We start from the raw sequence: 25401 nt of genomic DNA on the forward strand, positions 1-25401 counted from the left end.
TGGCTCTCTTTCTCTTTCTTTTTTTTTTTTTAAATGGTTTATAAAATGTAATTTTATTTTATGTTACTCTGCTGTTACATAGGGCATAACGTTTTCACAAGGCTTTTTTGGGACTACAGTCAATGATTAGCAACACACAATAGTGGTCCAACTCTCTAAATAACAATCACTAGACAAACTGGACACCCTCTCACATGTGCACAGATGTGTGTGAAAAAGTACTAAAGTTTTAGACTTGGATTTGTGTGCTTTAATTTATGTCCCCTTTCTAGTGTATTAAGAAATGGCATTCACTTTAAGTTGCCAAAAGCAATGCTGTAGTCTGGCAGCAACATGCTACTTCTATTACACAGTAAAGTGAATACCAGAATTACAAAGGCAGGAGGTGTTAAGTGAATTTTTATTGGGAGGGGAAGTTGTCAGCTTAAACAGCAGCAAATGAACAGTGAATAAGATAAACATAACATCCAAAATATATGATATAGGAGGCATTTCAATTTGTGACCCCCAGCCCAGAAACGTCAAATACTTTTCCATTCAATCGGATACTTTTGGATTCCTACTAAAAAGGAATACATCAAGAGCGTGGAAAAGTTGCTTACCAAAAGGAATCCCCCAAAGAAGAGCAAGAGAGGGAATGTAGAAATTAAGGAGTTATGTAGAACACTTTTTAAATTGTAATTAACTACGTTTTCATATTTTCACGGTAATACAAAACCCAGTCACTTGCAGAACCAGTTCAGATTACTTAAATACCAAATACATTTTTAGTCCTCTGCATAAGTGTTTGGAAGTTACTTATGTTTATATGAAATGATGCTATTAATACTTTTCTACAGCAGTAACTGCACACCAGGAAGGCCAAGGCAAACAAATCAAGGAATGGAGTTTTCCCAAAGCTGCAATGTGAAAAAGACTATAAATAGTTGATTCCATACACATGAATGGGTTTCTTTGCAACAGGACATCCAACTGGAGTAAGGAATGGAGATGTGTTAAAAGGTTTCTTGAAGGAAAGAAAGATGACACCCTGTATACATTTAGTTTTCGGCCCCTTCTGCTGTGTCACTTACTTCTCCTGCACTGTCTGATGTCCATAATGTTAGGCTGTCCCTAAGCAACTGCACGATGAGGCTGATGTCTTTGTATGAGTCTTCATCAGTGTATCAAGCTCTGCATGGGCCTCATCAAAAGCCGTTTCTGCCAATGTGCAGGCAAGCTCTGGGTTATTAAGGATCTCACAGTAAAATACAGAAAAGTGAAGAGCCAGCTCCAGGCCTATTGGGTGTGTGGGTTGCATCTCTTTCTGGCTTATATCAAATGCCTCTTGGTAAGCTCCTTGGGAATTATCTATCGTTTGCTTTCGGTCATCACCACATGCAACTTCAGCAAGGTACCCGAAGTAATCTCCCTTCATTTTCGGATAGAAGGCCTTACTCTCTGGATTAGTTGCATTGGCTATTAAATACTTATCCAACAATTCCAGGATCTCAGCTTGGCTAGGTGGGTCTCAGCTCGGACTCTACTTGCTCCCGAGAGTCCTTAATCGGCTGCAGCTTCATTGTTGGAGGTGTCGGTCTTCTGCTCAATGCTTGAGATGATACTCCAGGCGGATCTGCGGCCCCCGGCCACGTTCCTGTAGGCACCCCGAGAGCAGATTGAGCTCCTCGTTGGACAGCTCGGCGCCCTGCTCGGTCACGGCCTCCATGGAGGTGGCCGTGTCGTCGTAGCGCTCGGCCTGCTCGGCCTTCTGGATCAGCTCTGTCTCCTCCACGGTGCGCGAGGGCCGGGGCGCAGGCGAGGAGCGTCTCACTCACCTGAGTGAGACACGGGGCAGGCCCTCCAGGTAGAATATTATAAATGCATTGCTGCTATCTTAAAATCAATTCTTCCTTATGTTGGTCTTCAAGATTTTTTTTCCCTTGAGCCTCACTAAGAAGCAGCTAAGATTTGTATTGATTCTGTATGTTGAGAAGTTAGTATTATATGAGATGAAGTTTTTATGAAGAATATAAAAAAAAAAAAAAAAATTTACCAAACAGAATCAGTTGAGATGTCTGCTACTTTCCTGCACATCTAGAAATATTTGTTGCTGACTTAATTTATAAAGCCATTAAATGTCAGCTAAGCTTCTTGAAGGCCAGAATTAAACTTTCATTTTTTTGTGTTTTACACAGTACCTCATTCATGGTAGAAACTGAATTAATAATTAGCTATTTGAAAACTTATTTGCTTTAAGTGAGAAAGCCTATTTCTTGGTGTGTGTGAAAATTCATGTACACAGTTGTTTTCAGGGCCACCGAGGTAGAGCAGTTTCAGAGTTGCAGAACGTTCCCATGTATATCTAACTTGCTCTTGTTGTGGCAAAATCACTGCATGTGCAATACAAAATTCCTGTTCGGTTTTCTTTTAGTATTTTAACTGAAGGTAAACTTGATTTTTTAATAAGAAAAGGCTATGATCCCTTTGAGAAATACTATGTCTATCAGAAGCCAAATTGAAATTCGGTTTCATACCAATATCCAGTGAAAGCATAATTTAAAAAGAAGACAAAACTTGGACTGAGCTTACTGAAAAGGCTTCTGTTGGAAAGGAAAAAGTTCATGAGATTTCATGCAAATCAGAATGATAATTCTGCCTGGTAACTTATATTTCTCTCTCTCTCTCTCTTGTTCTCTCCTCTAGGCTTATACCTTATGGATGGAGAGGTAGAAAAACTATAGTTTATGAGAACAGAAAGTACATATTATCCTTATAATTCTCATTTTTTAAAATCAAGAAACATGAAGAAAAAAAATCTCTCCCTGGAGCTGTTAAAGTTTGTAGTGGTAGTTACATTAACAGTTTAAAAGGCAAGTTAATTACCAGTAAAAAGCCTAATGAAAATGCTAGCTTGAGTTAAAACACATTGCCAACATTCAGGTAAGTGGTAGTAAATTCCTACAAATTTAGAAATGTAAGATTTAAAGAGACGCTTTCATACAATATTTTGTTTTTTAGATATAGAATTTGAATCAAGAGCAGTAGAATTGCCACAGATCACACAGTTATTGGCAGATCTTACAAGTGCATTTATATCTTCTAATTTCCAGACTAATGTTTATTACCCCCATATTACTTCATTAACAAATTATTGGATATTTTTTCTTTCTATTAGCAGGATAGATATTTGCATGTTTTTTATAACTACTCATTTCAGGAGTTTTAATTAATATTCTTCTCATTTGTAATAAGGATAATTCAGTATAATGTTGTCATTCTCTTTCTGAATTGACCATATATTGTGGAAGTCTAGTGGGTTGGCCCAGGAAGATGTCATTACTGTACCATGTGATGGTAACAATTTCTAAATGCGTGCACAATTCTTACATGGAAATTAATAACCAAGTGAGGGTTGAATTTGCAAACAAAGTCTATAATGGGACCGCTGATGATCACACATGTGAAAACCACAGTTAACTGAAGTGCAGAAGAGACAGGTGTATGAGGTAGTTTTAGTCTTTGGATATTGGAAGTTCAACCCCTTTAAAAGCAGAAATGCTTTTCATTAAATAACTAGATAATTTCTTTTAATAATTAGATAATAGTTCAGAAAATCTTCCTTAACATATTTCTACATATTTCCTGGACTTAGTAAGCATACTAGGTAAAATAGAAGTATTTATTGAACATGTGTCATTGATCAAAGACCTTACAGTGTGTTGGGGTCAACACGAATTCCTGCGGAGACTGTACCTCAGACAGAAAGTGAATCAGAACATGACACATGTATACTGATCCCAAGACATAACCTGCAAACTTTAAAACAGAATCTCCAGTCACTAATTTTGATGGCATTTGCTTCTTTCTCATAAAAGTGAAGTATAGCAGGAAAACATAATCATTAGAATTTCAGTTCTTAGTGCAGAAATGGACACATGTTTGATAAATGTTTGTTGAATAACTGATGGTGCCAGTTACATGTGCTATTCCATATGATGAGTGATTTGATGAAGAAGGAAATTAATACTTAAATCTGAAGGAAGAAATATATTGACTTGTTGATATATATTTTTTGTTAAATACTTTTAAATGAGAACTTGTGCAATTACGTTACAAATTTTTCGAAATTTGTAACCAAGGTTTTTAATCCTCTGTATTTTGCACAGGCTTAACTCAGAAGGTACTTGATACATTTTTGCCTAATAAATGGTCAGAAGAACCTACTGATTGACTGCATAGAGTTTGCTGAATTTAAATGAATGTATTAGAATTCAGATAAAATTGGCAGATACCTCTGAGGATTCATTTTTCTTTGTTTCATTCAATAACCATTTTTTAAGGCCATTATTCGCATAAAGTGGTGAAGAAGACAGGCCTCTCTCTCCTGGAGGTTATATTCTAATCAGAATATGGAAAATAAATGCATTAATGAACAATCTATCATTAGAATTATGATAAAGGAAACATACAAGCAGGGACATCTGTGCTTGAGTGGGGTGTGAGTTTGTGGGAAACAGTTTTTAAATGAGTATTCAGGGAAGGCCTCTCTGAGGAAGTGACATTTAAATTGAGAATCCACTTGCAGGAAAAGTGGTGGGGAGCAGCTGTGGAGGTCCTGAAGAGTTTGGAGTGCATGAGGAACTAAAATAAGATCAGGATGGCCAACACATAACAAGCTTCAAACATATGGCAAGCAGGGACAGGCAGGTAGGTTCTGCAAGACATAAGAGGTGAGCTATTTTGATTTTATTCTAACTACAGTCTTTTTTAATTACGGTGGTGACGATGGTGAAAATGATGATGACAATGATGACATTGATGGCAGATACCATTTAACAAGCACTGGTTCACTACACAGGGATCCTACAATAGGCATCACGCTAAACATTTAATATCATTAGTTATTTAATCTTCATATCAAGCCACAAAAATATGGACAATTACTCTCTCCATTTACAGAAGAGGAAATTGAGACTTAAAGTGTTCTGATAACCTGCCCAGGATTGCAGATAGTATGCATGAAATCATTGAATGTGAAATCATTGATTTATAAAAAATGACTCAAGATGCTCTGCTGAAAATGGATTGTTGGGGAGGAAAGAGGATCCTGGAGGGAGGTCAACTGTTTATTCATGTAGTGGTTCAGGTGAGAGAGTGTTGGTGTGAACAGGTGCTGGAAATGAGACAGAAGGTTCTAGAAGAAATAGACACACACACACACACACACACACACACACACACACACACACACACACACACAATGTGCTGATGGATTTGAGGTAGAGAATGAGGGAGAGGGGGATGGATATTGCTGCAATTTAGAGGGACAGGGAAGGTTAGGGGAGAAACAGGTTTGAGGAAAATCAAAATTTCAGTTTTGGATAAAGTCTAAGCTTTGTGAGATTATGACTTGTAGAAAAAATGTCTGTAAAGAACAAATACTAACGTGTGAAAAAGTTTCTAAAACTCCTTTGCTATTCTCAGTACTCTCCTCCTTACCTGCTCATTATTCCCTGGAATATTACTTTTAATATTAAATGAGGTTTTCAACATGAATGCAATAGTGCAGAGATTAGTAAATTACAGCTTGCAGGCCAAACCCAATTTAGGCCTGTTTTCTTTGTGGCCAGTAAGCAAAGAATGGTTATTACAGTTTTAAACGGTTGAAAATAAAATCAAAAGAAGAATAATCTTTTGTGACATATGAAAATTATATGAAACTCAAGTTTCAGGCTCCATGAATAAAGTTTTGTGGGAGCACAGTGCTCTCATTTGTTCAGATATTGTCTATGACGGCTTTTGTGCTGCCACAGCAGAGCTGAGTACCCCTGCAGAGCCTAAAATATTCACTATCAAGGCCTTTACAGAAAAAGGTTTTGGAGCGCTGCTCTAGTGCAACATCTCACTATTAGTAAGAGAAGACTAATGGTATCTTATCCAAAAATTTTTTCTTTAATTAATGATTTCCCCAAATATAGTGCAGTGGGAAAAATTCTGGTTCATTCTCTCTCTTCTCTCTAAAGGACATTTTCTACATTATTAAAAATTTGTCAATGATAACAAACCTAAAAAACAAATTTAGACATAAACTTCTAAAAGACTTTAAATAATAAAGAACTCACATGAGACACGTGTTTTGAAGTGAGGATAGTGATTTTACCAAGTAGCTAGTAATTTAGCCATGATAATAGTGATTCATTTGTAGTCAGACTTCATTAGGATCATCTATACATAGACTCGTATATAACAATATATAACATAAAGCACATAGAATGTATAGATTATACAATCATAATTGAAAACAAGCTTTTAAAAGAAAAAATATAGCTAATATTTCTTGACCAAATAGAAAAATTATTGCCTTTTAGGGCAGGAATAATTTGCCATTTCACTGTAGGTGCTTTAAAGATCATCTTTCTACAGTTTCCTTTCCCTTAATGGATACAGTGTTACTTGAAACTCCCAGTGGAACATTAATGGTGTCTAAGTGTCCTAGTGTTAGCTCTGAGTGGCTGTGAATTTACTTCCGTTGTTCATAGGTGGATTTGGTAATGCTGACTTAAAGATGAACTCAGCTGTCTAAATACGTAGATATATGATACTGCAGGATATACTGCACAACATTTTATTATAATACACTTATGTGATGGGAAAAATAAAGTAGAGAAAAAGTGTTGATGCTATATAGAATTGTTTGCAGAAGAGGTTTTGTTATTACTTTTAAGTTATGACAGGGTCTAAACTATCATAGTTTATATGGTTTATAGCCCATGGTTAAGCTACAAACTGAGGATTCGGAGGCAGTTTTAAAGTGAATGTTTTGTTCTTATTTTGAGTGCCTTCCATTTGTAACATAAAGAAGGGATACTTTCACATACTAAGGCACTCATGCATACTTCCAAATTAAAACCAAGGCCATAGCAAGATCATAACAATAGTCAAGAGACAGTATAGTTGGGGTTAAAGAGATGGATTCTAGAGATAGACTGCTTGGGTTCAATCCTGACTCTGCTATTAACTTAACAGTATACCCCACAACTCCATAGCTATCTGTGAGGTCATCTAATCTCTCTCAACCTCAGATTCCTCATCTGGAAAATGGGAATAATAATAATAATAATAATAATAATATAATAATAATAGTAGTAATAATAAATCCTAACTCAAAGGATTAAATGAAAGAATACAAATAAAATGCTTAGCTCAGTGCCATGCACAAACCAAGTGTTCAATTCCAACTAATTATTTTGGAAACATATATTCATGAATCCAAAGATCTCTTTCATGGTTTTATGGGTTTTACACAGCTTTTGGGAAGTGTAAGAGAAAGAGTTGGTAACCGTTCCACGGTGATATTGCCTATGATAAAGTCCATCTATTTGTACCAATGAAATGAAACGAACCCATAGGACTAGCTTGGGAAAGGTAAAAGGCATGAACAAGGGACAAGTGGATGGTTTGGTCCTAGCACAAATACTTTACTATTCCCCAGGTTCTGCATCCTCTGAAAGAACCCAAGGAATGCCCCCTATGCATGTGAGGTATTTTTATTTGGAGGGAGATGTGAATGTACTGAGGACATGGAGTAATTCCATGGAGTAGGCTCTGGGCTGGAAACTTCTAGGACAGGTGGAAGTTTTATAACCTCCCCCTGTGGTGCTCAGGCAAATCTGGACCACGTACGTATGGCAGGTCTAGCTCTCACGATGCAGATCCCTGCAGATTATAGCCAAGAAAAAAATAGTCAATACAGCCCTTGAGAATTTCCCTTAAAACAAAAACAAAGTTATTCTATGGGTCATGTGGAGCGTGCTCAGTAGCCTTTTGGAAGTTTCTACCCTGGGATACCAAAAGTAGAGGTCTATTTAGAATATCTGGCATAATCTTTGAGTAACAGATGGATTTGATTTTTTGAGATGTGGAATCCAGCAATTTCTTATGAGAATCTTCACTCTCCTGCAAGTGTGAGGTGCACTTATCTACAGGTTGATACAATGAGCACTTAGTAGCCTATAAAAGGAATGCCTAGGTCAAAACGGCAGGTCTGGGGGCAGGGAGAGATACCTGAAAACTTTACAGAATATAGTTGCTGCTCTCTACATTGAGCCTAGGAAGAAAAGCATGAGGAGTAGGATTGAGATAGAGCTGAAGCAAAAAGGAAAGAAAGAGTGAGGATGGCTAGAATCCAATGTCATCCCTCATCAAATGTCATGTTGGATATGTTCAGAGTAGCATTCTCTGCAGTCTGGAAGGGAAAAGCAGCCATGATCTGCTGTGCTAACTTAACCAGTGAACTTCTCTGTGGTAGGTTAAAAAATAATCCCCCAAAGGATATCAGGTCCCACTCCCTGCAACATGTAAATACCACCTTATTTGGAAAAGGGGCCATGGCAGTCATGATTTAAATCAAGAACTTGTGATGGATTATTTTGGTGGACCCCAAATGCTACCACAAGTATTCTTTAAAAAGGGAAAGAAAGTGAGCTGAGGCAACATGAAGACAGAGGTAAAGATTGGAGTGATGCTGCCACAAACCAAGTAATGCCAGGAACCACCAGAATCCAGAAGAGGCAAGGAATGGATTCTCCTCTAGAACCTCTGGAGAGAGTATGGCCCTGCTGTACCTTGACTGGGTCCTGTGATACTTATTCAGGTCTTCTGGGCTCCAGAACTGTGAGAGAATAAATTTCTTTTATTTTAAGCCACCCAGTTTGTGGTAATTTGTCACATAAACCACAGAAAATTAATTCAATGTCATCACTACTTTTATTATCACTCTAATTACTATAGATTTTCTTGGTTCTATTTGCTCATTTTTTCTTCCTTCCTGAACTCATTTCAGACATTACAAAATTATTGTTTTTTTTTAATTCTGTTCAGTTAGGTTACACTGTGTGTGCCCTTGTAAACACAATTTCCCTGGTTCATTTACAGGATGCTAAGTCATAAAAACTACGTGTGTCAGTTACCAACGAAGTTCTAGAACAAATTATTTCTTTCCACAGAACAAATATTTATCAAACTGTATGCTAATTAAGTCAAGTAATTATACCCTTAAAAGATGCAATTTTCAAATTTATTTCCTCAAAACTGTGTACTACAGATGTTCAAGTTTTAATGTGTATCTATCTGGAAAATGACAAAGAAGTTGAGTCACACAAAGACATTAGACAAAATATAATAAACGATTTGAATATTTATAACACTGTGTTTGTCTTTTTCTGTCACAGTTATATGAATGCAATCATACTCAAAGATTAACTGACATGAGTCATGAAATAATGCTAAGTCCCAGTGGGTAGACAGGAGCTCTGAGACATTCATCTGTGTGCCATATCATAAATCAACTGCTTCACTGCTCTAAATGGTACCCTAGCGACCAGAAAACGTATATTAAGCTTCCCAGACTGTCAACAGCAGGGAGACTGGTTCTATATTTTAACCATGACCCTATTATTCGAAAGCCATATTTCTTAAGTCTCCATGAATTCTAGTTTCAAAATGACAAAGTCCACATCTCTAGAATAACTAATTAGATAATAACTAGATAATAATAACTAGAGAATAATTAGAGAATAACTAGAATATCTAGACTAACTAACTTCTATAAAATGAAGGAGCTGGATTTGGACAACTCTCTCCTACCTCTGAAGTTCTATGAGCATAAGATACTGACCCAAAGTGACCAGCCTGGTATTTGAGGACTTAGTCAAAGTTTTCAAAGGGACTAACCAGGTGGTGCTGTGATTTAGCAAGGAAAACAGCCAGAATTCACATCTTAAGGTCTCAGTGATATGGACATTTCAAGTGCAGGATTGTGACTTGTGTCTAGAAGCTTTTCTCTCACCAGATGAAGCTTCACAAAGACACAACATCTGCCATGTATAAATGTTTCTCTTCTGTTTGTTTCATTCAAATTATGTCAAAATGTGCTTTGAAACAATAAGCAGTCAAGGCACTTGGTATAATTTTGTCCTTAACTGACATGTTTACTTATTTTTATCCAGCCTACAATTGAAGTCCAACATGAGCTCATCTCTCATGCTGGGGAGGAATGTATGCCTCACAAGTGCAAAGGAAGAGATCCAATTCTTTTGCATCCTTAGAGACCAACCCATGAAGCAGGGTTCAGTTTAGAAAGCTGAAAGCTGCCTAACACTGATTACTTAACTATTCTAAGAAATACACAAAAAAATCTGAATGTCCAGGCAAAACCTGGAAATAATTTATTTTTTTTAATTGTGCGATTTCAAAATTTATGTGTAATTTTATGTTTTGGAATTTTAGGGGAAATTTTAAGGAAAAAATATATTTTAAAAATGTTATTAATTTTAAAACTTTGGGGGATGAATAACTAAGATTTTAAAGGTAAAGTGTTACATCTTGCAGCATGTTTTTGATACTCTAGAAATGGTTTCCAAAATTTTTTCAAATGAAAGATAATGTGACCGATATTAGATCATTTTGATTCATACGCACTGAAGTCAAGCATTGCACTGAAGTTCAGCTCTTAAGTTAACAAACAAACAGAAAAACGTATTTCTGCTTCAGGGAGTGTCAACTTTATCAGAAGAGAAGCAAGAAGGCTTCTGGACCTCTGCTATGAGTCAAATGTTTCCTCCAAATTTCACGTTTGAAACTTGGTCCCCCTTGTAGCAGTGTTAAGAGGGTGGGAAACTGGATTATTGTATTTGTTATTTTTTTTTTCTTAATTTTATTTTGTCGATATACAATGTGGTTGATTATTGTGGCCCTTTACTGAAACCCCCCTCCCTCCTCCCTCTCCCCGCTCCCACCCAACAATGTCCTTTCTGTTTGCTTGGCATATCAACTTCAAGGAATTGTAGTTGTTATGTCTTCTTCCCCCCCCCGCCCCCCAGTTTTTGTGTGTGTGTGTGTGTGTGAATTTATTTATTTATTTTTAGCTCCCACCAATAAGTGAGAACATGTGGTATTTCTCTTTCTGTGCCTGACTCGTTTCACTTAATATAATTCTCTCAAGGTCCATCCATGTTGTTGTAAATGGCAGTATTTCATTCGTTTTTATAGCTGAGTAGTATTCCATTGTGTAGATATAACACATTTTCCATATCCACTCATCCGATGATGGACATTTGGGCTGGTTCCAACTCTTGGCTATTGTATAGAGCGCTGCGATGAACATTGGGGAACAGGTATACCTTCGACTTGATGATTTCCATTCCTCTGGGTATATTCCCATCAGTGGAATAGCTGGGTCATATGGCAGATCTATCTGCAATTGTTTGAGGAACCTTCATACCATTTTCCATAGAGGCTGCACCATTTTGCAGTCCCACCAACAATGTATGAGAGTTCCTTTTTCTCCGCAACCTCGCCAGCATTTATCGTTCAGAGTCTTTTGGATTTTAGCCATCCTAACTGGGGTTAGATGGTATCTCAGTGTAGTTTTGATTTGCATTTCCTGGATGCTGAGTGATGCTGAACATTTTTTCATTTCTCTGTTGGCCATTTGTATATCTTCCTTAGAGAAATGCCTACTTAGCTCTTTTGCCCAATTTTTAATTGGGTTGCTTGTATTTTTCTTGTAAAGTTGTTTGAGTTCCTTGTATATTCTGGATATTAATCCTTTGTCAGATGTATAGTTTGCAAATATTTTCTCCCACTCTGTTGGTTGTCTTTTAACTATGTTAATTGTTTCTTTTCCTGTGCAGAAGCTCTTAGTTTGATATAATCCCATTTGTTTATTTTTCCTTTGTTTGCCCGTGCTTTTGGGGTCGTATTCATGAAGTCTGTGTCCAGTCCTATTTCCTGAAGTGTCTCTCCTATGTTTTCTTTAAGAAGTTTTATTGTTTCAGGGTGTATATTTAATTCTTTAATCCATTTTGAGTTGAGTTTAGTGTATGGTGAAAGGTATGGGTCTAGTTTCATTCTTCTGCAAATTGATATCCAGTTCTCCTAGCACCATTTGCTAAAGAGGCAGTCTCTTCCCCAGTGTATAGGCTTGGCTGTAGGTGTGTGGGTTGATTTCTGGATTCTCTATTCTATTCCATTGATCAGTGTGTCTGTTTTTATGCCAGTACCATATTGTTTTGGTTATTATAGCTTTGTAGTATAGTTTAAAGTCAGGTAGTGTTATGCCTCCAGCTTTATTTTTTTTGCTCAGCATTGCTTTGGCTATACATGGTCTTTTGTTATTCCATATAAATGTCTGGATAGTTCTTTCCATTTCTGAGAAAAATGTCATTGGAATTTTGATGGGGATTGCATTGAATTTGTATATCACTTTGGGTAGTATGGACATTTTCACTATGTTGATTCTTCCAATCCAAGAGCATGGGATATTTTTCCATCTTATTATGTCCTCTTTAATTTCTCTCAGCAGTGGTTTGTAGTTCTCATTATAGAGATTTTTCACATCCTTGGTTAACTCAATTCCTAAGTATTGTATTTTTTTTTGGTGGCTATTGTAAATGGGCAAGCTTTCTTGATTTCCCTTTCTTCATGTTCACTATTGGAGAATAGAAATGCTACTGATTTTTGTGTGTTGATTTTGTATCCTGCTACTGTGCTGAAATCCTTTATCAACTCCAAGAGTTATTTTGTAGAGGCTTTAGGCTGTTCGATATACAGGATCATGTCATCTGCAAAGAGGGACAGTTTGAGTTCACCTTTTCCAATCTGGATGCCCTTTATTTCCTTCTCTTCTCTGATTGCTCTGGCTAGTACTTCCAACACTATGTTGAATAGGAGTGGTGAGAGTGGGCATCCTTGTCTAGTTCCTGTTCTTAAATGAAAAGCTTTCAGCTTTTCCCCATTCAGGATGATATTGGCAGTAGGTTTATCATATATGGCTTTGATTATGTTGAGATACTTCCTGTCTATACCTAACTTATAGAGAGTCTTTGTTATGAATGAGTGTTGAATTTTATCAAATGCTTTTTCAGCATCTATAGAGATGATCATACGGTCCTTGTGTTGGATTTTATTAATATGGTGTATCACATTTATTGATTTGCGTATGTTGAACCAACCTTGCATCCCTGGGATGAATCCCACTTGATCGTAGTGAATAATTTTACGTATGTGTTGCTGTTTCTGTTTGCTAGTATTTTAGTGAGGATTTTTGCATCTATATTCATCAAGGATATCAGCCTATAGTTTTCTTATTTGGTTATATCTTTACCTGGTTTGGGTATCAGGATGATGTTTGCTTCATAGAATGAGTTTGGGAGATTTGCGTCTGTTTCAATCTTTTGGAATAGTTTGTAAAGAATCGGTGTCAATTCCTCTTTGAATGTTTGGCAAAATTCTGCTGTGAATCCATCCGGTCCTGGGCTTCTCTTTGTTGGGAGCTTTCTGATAACAGCTTCAATCTCCTTTATGGTTATTGGTCTGTTCAGGTTTTCTACATCTTCATGGTTCAGTTTTGGGAGCTTGTGTGTGTCCAGAAATTTATCCATTTCCTCCAGATTTTCAAACTTGTTGGTGTACAGTTGTTTATAGTAGTCTTGAATGATTCCTTGCATTTCAGATGAATCAGTTGTATTATCACCTTTTTCATTTCTAATTTTTGTTACTTGAATCTTCTCTATTCTTTTTTTTGTTAGCGATGCTAATGGTTTGTCAATTTTATTTATCTTTTCAAAAAACTAACTTTTTGATTCATTGGTCTTTTGTATTGTTTTTTGGGTTTCAATTTCATTCAGTTCTGCTCTGATCTTAATTATTTCTTTCCATCTGCTAACTATAGGTAGGGTTGTTCTTGTTTTTCTAGCATTTTATTGATTGTTGTTTGGTTGTCTTAGGTGTCTTTTGTTCCTTGCTTTCTGATTTACTGTTTGTTTTCTGTGTTTGTTGCTTCCTTAGGTTGTAGATAGCGTTTTTGTTTGTTTGTTTTCTCTTCATGAATGCCATTTTTAATATACTCATAGGTTTAGATTTTTCTTGGGTTTTTATGGCAGTGGTAGTTATTTTTCAGGAACCAAACCCAGTACTCCCTTGAGAATTCCTTGTAAGGGTGGTCGTGAGGGTGGTGAACTCCCACAGTTTTTGTCTGTCTGAGAAATTTACTATTTGCCCTTCATTTCGCAAGGATAGCCTTGCAGGGTAGAGTATTCTTGGCTGACAATCTCTGTCTTTTAGTATTTTGAATATATCATCCCATTCCTTTCTGGCTTTTAGGGTTTGTGATGAAAAGTCTGATGTTAGCCTGATTGAGGCTCCCTTATAGGTGGTTTGATGCTTCTCTCTTGCAGCTTTTAAGATTCTCTCTTTGTCTTTGCATTTTGCCAATTTGACTATAACATGTCTTGGAGAAGATCTTTTTGGGTTGAGTACGTTTGGAGATCGTTGAGCTTCCTGGATCTGAAGATCTGTGATTTTTCCTATACCTGGGAAGTTCTCTGCCACTATTTTGATGAATATGTTTTCAATGCAATCTCCTTTTTCCTCCCCTTCTGGAATACCCATGACTCGAATATTTGAGTGCTTAAGGTTGTCTGATATCTCTCTCAGATTTTCTTCAATGCCTTTGATTCTTTTTTCTTTTCTTCTTCTTCTTCTTTTTTTTTTTGTCTGCTTGTGTTATTTCAAACAGCCCATCTTCAAGTTCACAGGTTCTCTCTTCAACTTCAACAAGCCTGCTGATTAAACTCTCCGTTGTGTTTTTTATTTCACTGAAGAACTTCTTCAGTTCGGCAAGTTCTGCTACATTTTTTTTCAGGGCATTGATTTCCTTGTACATTTCCTCTTTCAGGTCCTGTATACTTTTCCTCGTTTCATCATGATGTCTAGCTGAGTTTTCTTGTATCTCATTCAGTTTCCTTAGAATTATCACTCGAAATTCCTTGTCAGTCATTTCAAGGGCTTCTTGTTCTATAGGAGGATCTAGAGCTTGAGATTTATTATCTTTGGGTGGTGTACTTTCTTGATTTTTTGTATTTCTGGTATCTTTTCTTTGTTTTTTATTCATTGTGGCAGGGGGTTTCACAGTCCATAGGTTTGACACTATTGACTGACTAAGATGTTGCTGTGGTTGCCAATTTGGTATGGCTACCTCAGTGACTGCTCAGTTGGTCATTAGTGCCTTGAGTGTGTGGTTGCCTCGGTTCTTGGGCCTCTCTGGGGAGCTACCTCTATGGTCAGCTTGGACTCTGCCGGGCTGCTGGGTGACGGGGCGGTACTGCAGGGTGTCGCTCCTGCCGCTGCTGCTTCCCCCGCTGCTGCCGCTCATGTCGCTGCCGCCGGCACCACTGCCGCCGGCTCCACTGCTGCCAGCTCCGCTGCTGCCGCTTCCCCCGCTCCGGCCGCTGCTGCCCCTACCACCGGTGCCACTTATGCTGCTGCGCTGCCGCCGGCTCCTCTGCTGCTGCCGCTGCCGCCGGCTCCACTGCTGCTGGTTCCTCCGCTGCTCCCGCTGCTGCTTCTGTGGGCGGGTGCAGAGTCACAGGGTCACCAACTGCAAGCGGCAGCAGCTCCAACCTTTCTAGGGGCCCACTCTGGGGTTGGGCTGGGGCAAGTTGCTACCTTTTCTTCTTTCCAGGTAGGCAGTGTGATTTCTTCCAGTCCCTGGGGCCCCCGAGTCTTGAGTTTCCACCACTGCCGCTGCCTTCAGACCGCCATCTTGCTGCCAGAAGTCTTCACGAGTCAATGTTTTTGGGATGTTTTCTCTCCAGTACAGCCTTGCTGAATGGTCTCATGATGGAAAGGTACTGTGACTCGTGATGAGACGGGTGAACCAAACAGTAAACTGTGAAAACTCTTTTGAGAACTCAGGTCTTCAAGTAGTTATAGTTTTGGAGGCTAGGAAGTCCAGGGTCCAGTGAACACATCTGGTGAAGACCTTCTTTCTGGTAAAGTTTCTCTCTAGCAACTAAAATTGTTGGATGGGTTTATGGGGCAGAAGACAGGGGTCTAATACTAGATGTTGATTTCAAGGGCACACCACTGTGATCCAAAGGTCAGCAAATTGTTGCTGCTTCCACTGCTTGATCCCCACAACTGCCTAAGAATCATATCTTAATCTTAAAATTGGAGGGGCCAAACCTGGATTCCAATTATAAGGGAAGCTTTGGACATTTGGAATTTATAGTTATGTGATTCTGGAGTTCTGGAGTTGGATTTGTTCTTGCACAGTGCCACATGATATGGGCGAATGGCCTTTGCTGAATTTCAAAGGGGGCCTTGGGGGAGAAGGATTCTAGTTTCTATGGCTTGCCTCAGGGGAGAATACAGCCAAGAGACAGGAGGGCAGGAGTGGATTATTGTATTTGAAAGGTGGGGCCTTTGAGAGGTGATTGGATTGTGAGGACTGTGCCCTCTTGAATGGCTTAATTTATTCATAGAGTAGTGGGTTGATGTTTGGGGGTTGTCAAAGGCGTGCCCTGGTGGCTTTATAAGGACAGCACATGAAAGAGCTCACACTCTTGCCATTCTCACCACGTGATGCCTTGACTACCACTGGTAGAGTTCCCACCCCAACAAAGGCCCTCACCAGATATGCCCCCTGGACCTCAGACTTCTCAGCCTCCAAAACTGTAAGAAATAAATTTTATTTCTTTATAAATTACCCGGTTTCAAGTATTCTGTTATAAGTGACATAAAACAGACTAATACAACCTCCTTTTCTTGTGGGCTTCTTTCTGCCTACTTTAGATCCAGGAGTTATCTAATGTGCCTGCTTGATCATGCAAGTATTGGAGATGAACGTCAGAATAGTCAGTGTTGGTGGTTTCATTTATGTTCAAGTATTTTTCCTGCATCTTATGAAACTGTGCCCGTCGCCTGCCCCCCTAAAAACTAATATTTTTTTTTTAACTTGTCACTCCATTTGTAGACGAAAATTGTTTAAATATTATCATAACTAGTACATTTATAATTGTTGTCTTGGTAAACTATACTTTTAAAATTTTGGCATACCAAAAAGCATTTGTATACATCAGGTTTACATGCATACAATCTTTCATTACTGGAAAAGGAATTATTTTAAAAGCTGTAAATATTTTAGTCTTCTTCTATTGCTTTCTTCAAAAAAGTAATAGCAAATAAAAAAATTTTTAAAATCAACCAAAAGGAAGTCCTTCAAAGTGTCCTCCAATATTCTAATTTACAAGTCTGACAGAGGGCCCAGAGATACTGAAGTAAAGTTGTGGAAACTGATTCCCTGCCATTGATGGTGAAGTACAATCAATATCCTATTTTCTAATCTATGAACTGAAGAATTAATTTTGGTAATAAATCATCTCTGACTTCCAGACATTTTTACACTGTAGTTAAGGTCCAGTTGCTAGTGGTGTGACTATGCGAAGTTACTTAACTGTTCTGTGCCTGTTTTCTCACTTATAAAATAGGAATTATGAAAGTATTTTTCTAATAAGATTGTAGTGAGTGTGAACAAAGTAAGCACCTTCATCACACTTGCTGTCACTATTGCTGCTATTGCCTAAAATAATTATTGCCTAAAATGAACACAGACTTAGAGATGCAGCTTCACTAATGCAATAGAAAGAAATCCTATGGATACTTTATACTATTTAATTAAAGTCTATAAGATAGTAAGCATACAATCATAGAGGGTTTATTCAACATGACATTATCATAACAACTTATTTCAAAGAGGTTTTGAATTATTGGCTCAATTATATAAAATATTTTGAAAATTCTTTACCCAGGGAAGTTTTATTCCTATTACTATTGCCTGCTTCGAGTAGAATCCATCTGCCCACAAATCCCCATATTACAGCTCTGTTTCTACTGCAGTACAATGGCGCATTAGCAAGTTCACATCTAATTTACTAGCTAACACACACCCTAGAGTTTCTTTAGATAATTCCCAAACCTCCTGCTTTCATCATCCAAAATGAATATCTTTCCTTGTTGGTAAATATATGGGTTTCAGATGACTACTGTGCAAGCCGGTGAGCCTTGGTTTTCTAATTTATGTTTTAATTAATTTCCTCTCCAACTCACTCTATTTTGTGTGTTCTTTTCCTCTCATATGTTCGCAATACTCCCTAGGGAACAACACCTACATTTTGAACTACAGATTTATTGAAGGCATTCTTTAGATAATTAAGATGTTAACAGAGACAAGACTCCACGATGATCCTTACAGCATCTGTGCATATTTAATCAACCACTTCACATATCATTAATTGAGATCAATTTCCCTTTTTTCTTCATTTTTCACTTGAACCATGAAAATCATGGCAGTAGACCTTTCCCTGACTATACCCAATGGATACATGTAACACACAGTGTTGTTAAATATCTGAGTGACTATCAGTTTTTAATTTAGATGATTTAGTTGTGGTAATTAATCCATAAATAGACTTAATTAATTAATCAAAAATTAATCTAAAATATATTTAATTAAAATTAGAAACTGTCACTCAGAAATGCTGCAGTTAGAAATCAGTAAGAATGGGTTTACACATGGGAGGTATTGCTTCTAAGTGGTCACTAAAATAAAGTTGTAACTTAAAAATTAAAAAGCTTTAGCCTAATTTCGAAAGGTTATAAATAAAAATTACAGGCTTTAAAAAAACACTCTATTGGAATGTTCCAGTAATATAATTTACCCTAACACACACTGAACAAATCTTTTTTGCATCTATAGAGTAAAAATGAAAAGAAGATCAAGAAATGTATATGCAGATTTGGGTTCTCAACCCATTCTAATTCTGCTACTTAGGAAAAAATACAACTCACAAAATTATTAAGGCCAACATCAGTAAAAATACTTGTTGATATTTTATGTCTGCTCTTTGTTTGTAGACACAGTTTGGGGTAACAAATATATAAAATAGGTAGCTACTCTAAAAAGCAATGCTTTCATTTTGGTGCTAGGTATCTTCCAAACAAAATACATAAAAAACTCCATGAATGGAAATGGGCTAAAAAGAAAACAAACTTGAAAAGCAAAGCCATTAAACAGTGTTCTTTGGACACTAGGTCAATTATTTTGCATGCATTCTCTTTTGATGTCATTGATATAGGAGTTAGGTCAAAAATATCAGTTCACCAAATAGTGTGATTTATTTCTTTGTCATCACAAACCCACCTAAACATTCATTTGTGTAAAACATCTCTAATGCATTCAACTTGTGTTAAGCTGGTACTTTCCCTAAGTTCAATTTGAAGTGGATAAGACCCACAGTAATTTATTATAGCAAGTGTCATTGCAAGGAAAGCCCTCAGGAGGTCTCCCTAATTATTTTACACCAATTAGCTCAGATAGTAAAAAGTTATGTTTTACTACCTTAATGCACGTGTCTAATACTTCGAGATAGTCAGTTTTGTCATATTTCATTTTAAAAGTGAAAATATCATTACCTGGATATAGCTTTTTATTGTGCTTTAATATTGTGAATAAATAAAACACTACAGGGAAAAAAGATAATTTACAAAAATTCCTTAGCACTGATAACATCAATTGCAAATTACTTTCAATTTTTTTTTATATTGAGCTTCATTTATTAAATGCTGTTTCCGTATTTAGCTTCACATTGTTAAAGGCAGAGACAAAGACCACATAAATGAAAACTTTAGGGAGCCAACCAACGTTAGCCTAGATTTTTTCTGTTTTTGTTTTTGTTTTTTACCTTGCATGCTAAATATGTATTTAATTTTCTCTTTACTATTAAAATAGCTCAAATGTTAATTCCATGGTGCTTTTTAAGTGCTTTCTAATCCTAAGTATTTAGTTCTGTGATCATTTTTATCTTTGAATAACAGTCATGATTCTCTGTTCCTCTATTGTCATAACCGTCATGTTTCCATGGAAACTGTGGAGAAAGACTGAGATGGTAAAACACCTCCATTTTAGGGCTAAGTTGACAAGGTTGTTTTTCATTAGGACCCTCACTTATTTAAACAGGTAAGAATACGTTCAGTGGTCTAATAGTAATATAGAAGTATGGTTTATCTTTCAGAAACAGGAAATATGTTTCTAGCTAAAAGAACTTAACACTTTCTGATAAGAAATAATTATTTGGTGGTGAGACTTGAGGGAGTTTTTGTTCTCTTTTTTAAATTTGCTTGTACTGTTTGAATTCAAATATGGAGTAAAGTAATAAAAAATCAAAATAATCTTAAGAAAGAACTAGTTATTTGTCACACTTTTGATAAATACATTTTAATCTTTACTAAATATCACTGAACCAGTATAGTTAGGTTTCAGATATATATTTTGAATAGAAAAGTAATTCTTCAATGCACATAATGGGATTTAGAGATGTATAAAACCTACTTGGAGCTTTATCCAAAGTATTGATTACTCCCCACTTTTCACTTCTCTAAAAGTCATAAATTAAAAAGAAGCAAGCAATTTTAACATAAATACAGGTTAACAACTGTATTTGCTGCAAAAGGATCCAGAGGAAACTGGTTATAGTGCTTGCTTCCAGCAAGGAAGATTGTCTCCTGCTCTGAATATATTTTAATTGTTGTTTGTTAAACAAGGTATAGGTATTATTTACTTGAAGAAAAATGTAGGAAGTCCCCCGAATTAAAGATCCCACAAAAAGCCAATGAGTTAAATGAAGTTTCAAATAGTTCTAAAACATTTTACTCAAATAGTTGAGTACAATGAGCCTTCCAATACTTGAATAAAATGTGTGGCTTTTCACAGAGGAAACAGAGACAGCTTCTTTTATGTTTTTCTCACAGAAGAAATAATAGGCAGTTTCGACAGTGGCACATTTTTCCTTTAATATTTCCTCTACAAAGACAGAGAGTTTGGCAAATGGCTGAGAAAATGGGAGCACTTTGTTGCTCCTAGAGAACACTACAGCCCCATTCCTTTTAACTGCACTTCCTGTCCACTAAAAATTACAGACCAAAGGGAAGAGACCCTGAAATTCATTACAACAATGAAATTAAGATCTTGTCAAAGATAGAAATATATGAAAACACAAGTGAAGTACATATCGCAAAGCCTTTGTCTCAACTGTGTCTTACAGGGAAGTTGCTTGGGTTAAAAAAAAGAAAAATCTGTTGGTTATTATGTTTTCTAAAACTCACAGATGAGATCTCAGTCTCCCTAAAGCCTAATGTAAGAAAGGAATTTGGAATGCAAACTAAGTTCTACATGTAAACAAATACATATTTTTTTCCTTTTATATTAATATTTAATATCTTAGAAAGCCACCGACTCTGTGGATGCTATGGTATTTATTGGTATCTGGAAAAAGATTTAGTTTAATTGGTATCATAAGCTAAATTCTCATCCTTGACCTCCTCCAAAAATAATAAAAATTTCCTCTGAGGTGTGAACATCGATGGGAAGTGAGAGTATCAACCTAAAAAGCTTGATGTGAAAGTCATTCTTAAGGAATCATACATGTAATTCCTGAGTTAATATACTACTCTCTTAGAATAAGGTGGGAATACTGCAAAATTAGATAGAGCATATTGTGAGTTAAAAAATATACTTACTTAAAAATATTATTCCTTGACTTTTTTTTTTTTTTCCTAGAAGCAAAGAAACCCAGTAGCTGTGACCATACTTAGCATCATTTCTGGCTAAAAGGAATCAGGGTTCCTTGAGAAATGGCTGATTTCAGGTCCAGGAGTAAAAACGGACATGAACTTGGGGCATCTCATTATCCAGGAAGCAAGGAAACTATTGGCAACTAATGGGTTATGTCAGGAGGAAGCACAAAGCCAACCAGAAGAGGTTCCCATGAGCAAATTGAACACATTGAATATACTGAATATTTAAAAATCCATGAATTCATAATGATACAAAAAATGAACAAAAATAAAATTGACAAAACCTAATTTGTCACCAAGAATTAACTAGAGCACCAACTAGTTACTCTGGAAATTGATAATTAGTGAAAAAGAATAAAAAGCACTTATCCTGCTTGCCTTGAATGAGTAGTACGATGGTTAACAGTAAATCAGACTCCTACACGATGAGCTTAAGTTTTTTTAGAAAAGAATTCCAGCTAATAGAATTGAAAGCATGATGGAATTGGATAATGATCATTTTTTTTTTTTTTTTTTTTGTCTATTTCATGACTGGCACTCAGCCAGTGAGTGCACCAGCCATTCCTATATAGGATCCGAACCCGCGGCCGGATCGTTGCCACGCTCCCAGTGCCCCACTCTCCCGAGTGCGCCACGGACTCGGCCGGGGTAATGATCATATTAAAAACCTAATGAGAAAGCAGATTCAGGCAAGGATCGTTATGTAACAAAAGGTTGATAGAAAACTTTATAATGAGAGGATTAGCTTATTACCTCTTTACTGATCCAACTTCAGGTGGCTGGAAGTGAAACAACCATGCACTACTTGCCTTCTGTTATAACGCAGTATTGAAGTACACTGCACCTCCTATCTTGTTGTCAAATATGTTGAACATTAATCAGTCATTTAGGTTTAAAGACCCTTTTCAGAAATGCAGAAGGTAGAGAGAGAAAAGGTAGATAACACCATTTAGAAGCAGCAAGACAAACTGAAATGGGGGAACTATTCAAGGACACCGATTCAGTTTCTTTAACTACATAATAGGGCTATTAGGGCACTCTTTTGGATTAGAGGAGACCTAAAGAAATATAGGCAATGTGCAATTTATTCAATTTCTTTTGATCCTGAGTCAAACAAATCAACCCTTAAAAAGAGATATTTGAGAAAATTGACAAAAATTGAATAATGACTAGATACTCATTTTTGTTAGGTGTGATAATAAAACTGTAGTTATGTAGAACAGTGCCCTTATTTTTAGAAGATACCTATGGAAAGATGTATTTAAAGGAAATGATATGTTGTTAGTGGTTTGCTTTAACATATATCAGTAAAATTTTTTATAAAGAATTAGACGAAGTGATGTGGCAGAAGATGGATAACTGTTGAATCTGAGCGATGCTTATAAGGGGAAGGGCTCATTGCACTACTTTTTCTGCTTGAAAATTTACATAATAACAAATTTTAAAGACGTGTCTTAAGAAAATACACATGTGAAGGTTAGGGATATAAAAATGAGCAAATGGGCTTTGCAGCAGACATCTGGTGGCCAGTATGAATTTCCATTGCACCATTTATAAGTTTGTGACCTCGGGTTTAATCCCATAGGCCTCAGTTTCCTAATCTGAGGAAAAATTAAAATTAGGGAAAATAAGAGTATTTTCCTAATAAAGTTGTTATCGGGACTGAATGAAGTAATTCAATGCTTGGCACATATTAAGTGCTCAATGATGTTAACAATTATTGTCATTAATTATCACCATATTCATAATTATTAAAAATATAAGTAGAATGAGATTGCATTATATTTACACATCATCTGAACATTTAACAAAGTGCTTTCAAATACATTTGTCTATCTCAATAATAATATATATGGCTCTGATAGAATATATTTGAATTTTCCAGATTCTCTGGGATTTGGGTGGTTCTGATTACTTGAGCGTTTTAATTACTGCTACTTATTTTGTAAAAATTATACAGATAATGATCAATTATCAAAGAATTAATGAAGTTCGGAGTAAAAGATTTCATTTCATAGTTCAGAAACTTATGGGCTCTTGCTGGTTTTCTGGGTTCTCATGATTATTAGTATTCACTATAGCGAAACTAATTTGGACTCTGCACTTTCTGGTTGTTGAGAGTTTTCATAAGCAGGGGCTTCTACTTTATGAGGAATCGATACTATGTCTCTAAAAAATACAGAGATAAATCCGTGTTGATAAACATCTGTGGTGATTATAGGATTATTAATGCTTTCAAATTCCGACGAGATAGCTTAACGGATATAAATGAGCACACTCACTATTAAAGAGGTGAGTCTGAAAAGCTGACCGCAGTCTCTAATGGCAGGATAAGTTTATATTTTGCTTTTGTTGTGTCTGTAAACAGAATCCAAATATTATAACCTGATCAGTGTCCTTTTTTTGAAATGCAGTGAATGCTCATGCTCTGCTAATTTGGTAACTGGCCAATGGAACTGAGTCCACTAGGATCTGAGGGGTCTGGGGTGAATGAATGGAACACTGGCCTCATTCAGCCTCGTCAGTCACAAACATATGCCTGCTGAGAAAGGTAGTAATGACTGCTAAGTATAAAGAAGGTTTTGAACTGTGCTTGTATCAAAATTTTATCAGAAACCAGGTCTTATGACACTATCAGCGACATGATCAATAGCTATTTGCAAATGACTCTACATGAACAAAATTCCTCCTTGGCTTAAAACATTCTTCTAATTTTCTCTTCTACAGAAGAGTGTTTTGATAAAAATATGTCAATACCCTTGGACTGATATAGAAGCCCATTCTAAGTGTTTGGATAGCATTCCATACTTTTATTAAATAACACCAAAATCAACAATGTGACTGCTACATTTTTTACCAGATTTTAAGTTTCTCAAGGGAAGAAAACATACCCTCTGTTTTGTATTCTCTTTGCCTAGTACATGTCTAGCATATTTGAATTGAAAAAATATCGGCTTAATTAATTCCTCACAATAATGATGTACCGTTCTTTCAACATGGAGATGACACTATCAATCCATCAATGGGTTGAACATGTGCTTAGCATATTGAAAGACGTGCACCTTGTCCTCACTTTCTTGCCTTTTCCTCCTTGGATTCAACTGTACACATTTTCAAGGTAACTAATTGCCCAAGGTGGGGAGGAAGGTAATCTGTAGGCATAAGGTAAGTCTATCTATACAATGAATATAATAGAAACCATCTGTTTTTAAAAAGTAATTGAAATTATAATAAACAGTACAACTGAGTTGGGAAAGAGACATTTACATTGATCCTTTTATTACAGTTTCCATTAATTGAGACTCCAGTTCACATTAAGAAATAAATTTTTCATTATACCCATGCCTTAAAATATATATATATTTAGGGCCGACCCCGTGGCTCACTTGGAAGAATGCGGCACTGGGAGTGCTAAGGCCGTGGGTTCGGATCCTATATAGGGATGGCCGGTGCGCTCGCTTGCTGAGCGCGGTGCGGACGACACCAAGCCAAGGGTTGTGATTCCCTTACCCATCACAAAAAAAAAGAAAAAAATATATATATATTTATGAAAATATTCACAAAGCAATACTAGTATATACTCTGAAATAATAAAAATGTTGCACATTATCTTCTAAATAAACTTTACGACCCCTAGTGGTTTATACTCTAAAGGTCTACCACTTTATAATAATCCCAGCAGTCTACAATTTTAGTTGATTGTTCTCTTTGGGATCTTTTTAACAATCCCAGATCCTATGTCTCCCCAATTCTTGCTAACTTTCTTCTCTTGCACAAAAATTCCAATATTCTCTGCATTCCAAACATCTGCTTTCTGCATCTGAGGATGTCAGATGACAGCACCTTATGGATTGACATAACTGTCTCTCTAATTGCTTCTGGCTCTTTCCTCAATCAGCAGGAACTCAAATTGACCAGTGTTTGGCTCTCAGAAGCACTTGGGGA

At 36.6% G+C, this 25401-nt stretch overlaps 1 protein-coding gene and 1 pseudogene across 1 annotated transcript in view; both read right to left on the reverse strand.

Moving 5' to 3' along the window:
• The window catches only part of PRKG1 (protein kinase cGMP-dependent 1), a 1297492-nt gene that overhangs the window by 74320 nt on the left and 1197771 nt on the right, over positions 1 to 25401 (reverse strand). The gene's annotated exons all lie outside the window — the stretch shown is intronic.
• On the reverse strand, positions 1041 to 15585 carry LOC134382414 (14-3-3 protein theta-like; annotated as a pseudogene).

The sequence above is a fragment of the Cynocephalus volans genome, chromosome 7 (genome assembly GCF_027409185.1).
Source record: "Cynocephalus volans isolate mCynVol1 chromosome 7, mCynVol1.pri, whole genome shotgun sequence".
Classification (NCBI taxonomy): Eukaryota; Metazoa; Chordata; class Mammalia; order Dermoptera; family Cynocephalidae; genus Cynocephalus; species Cynocephalus volans.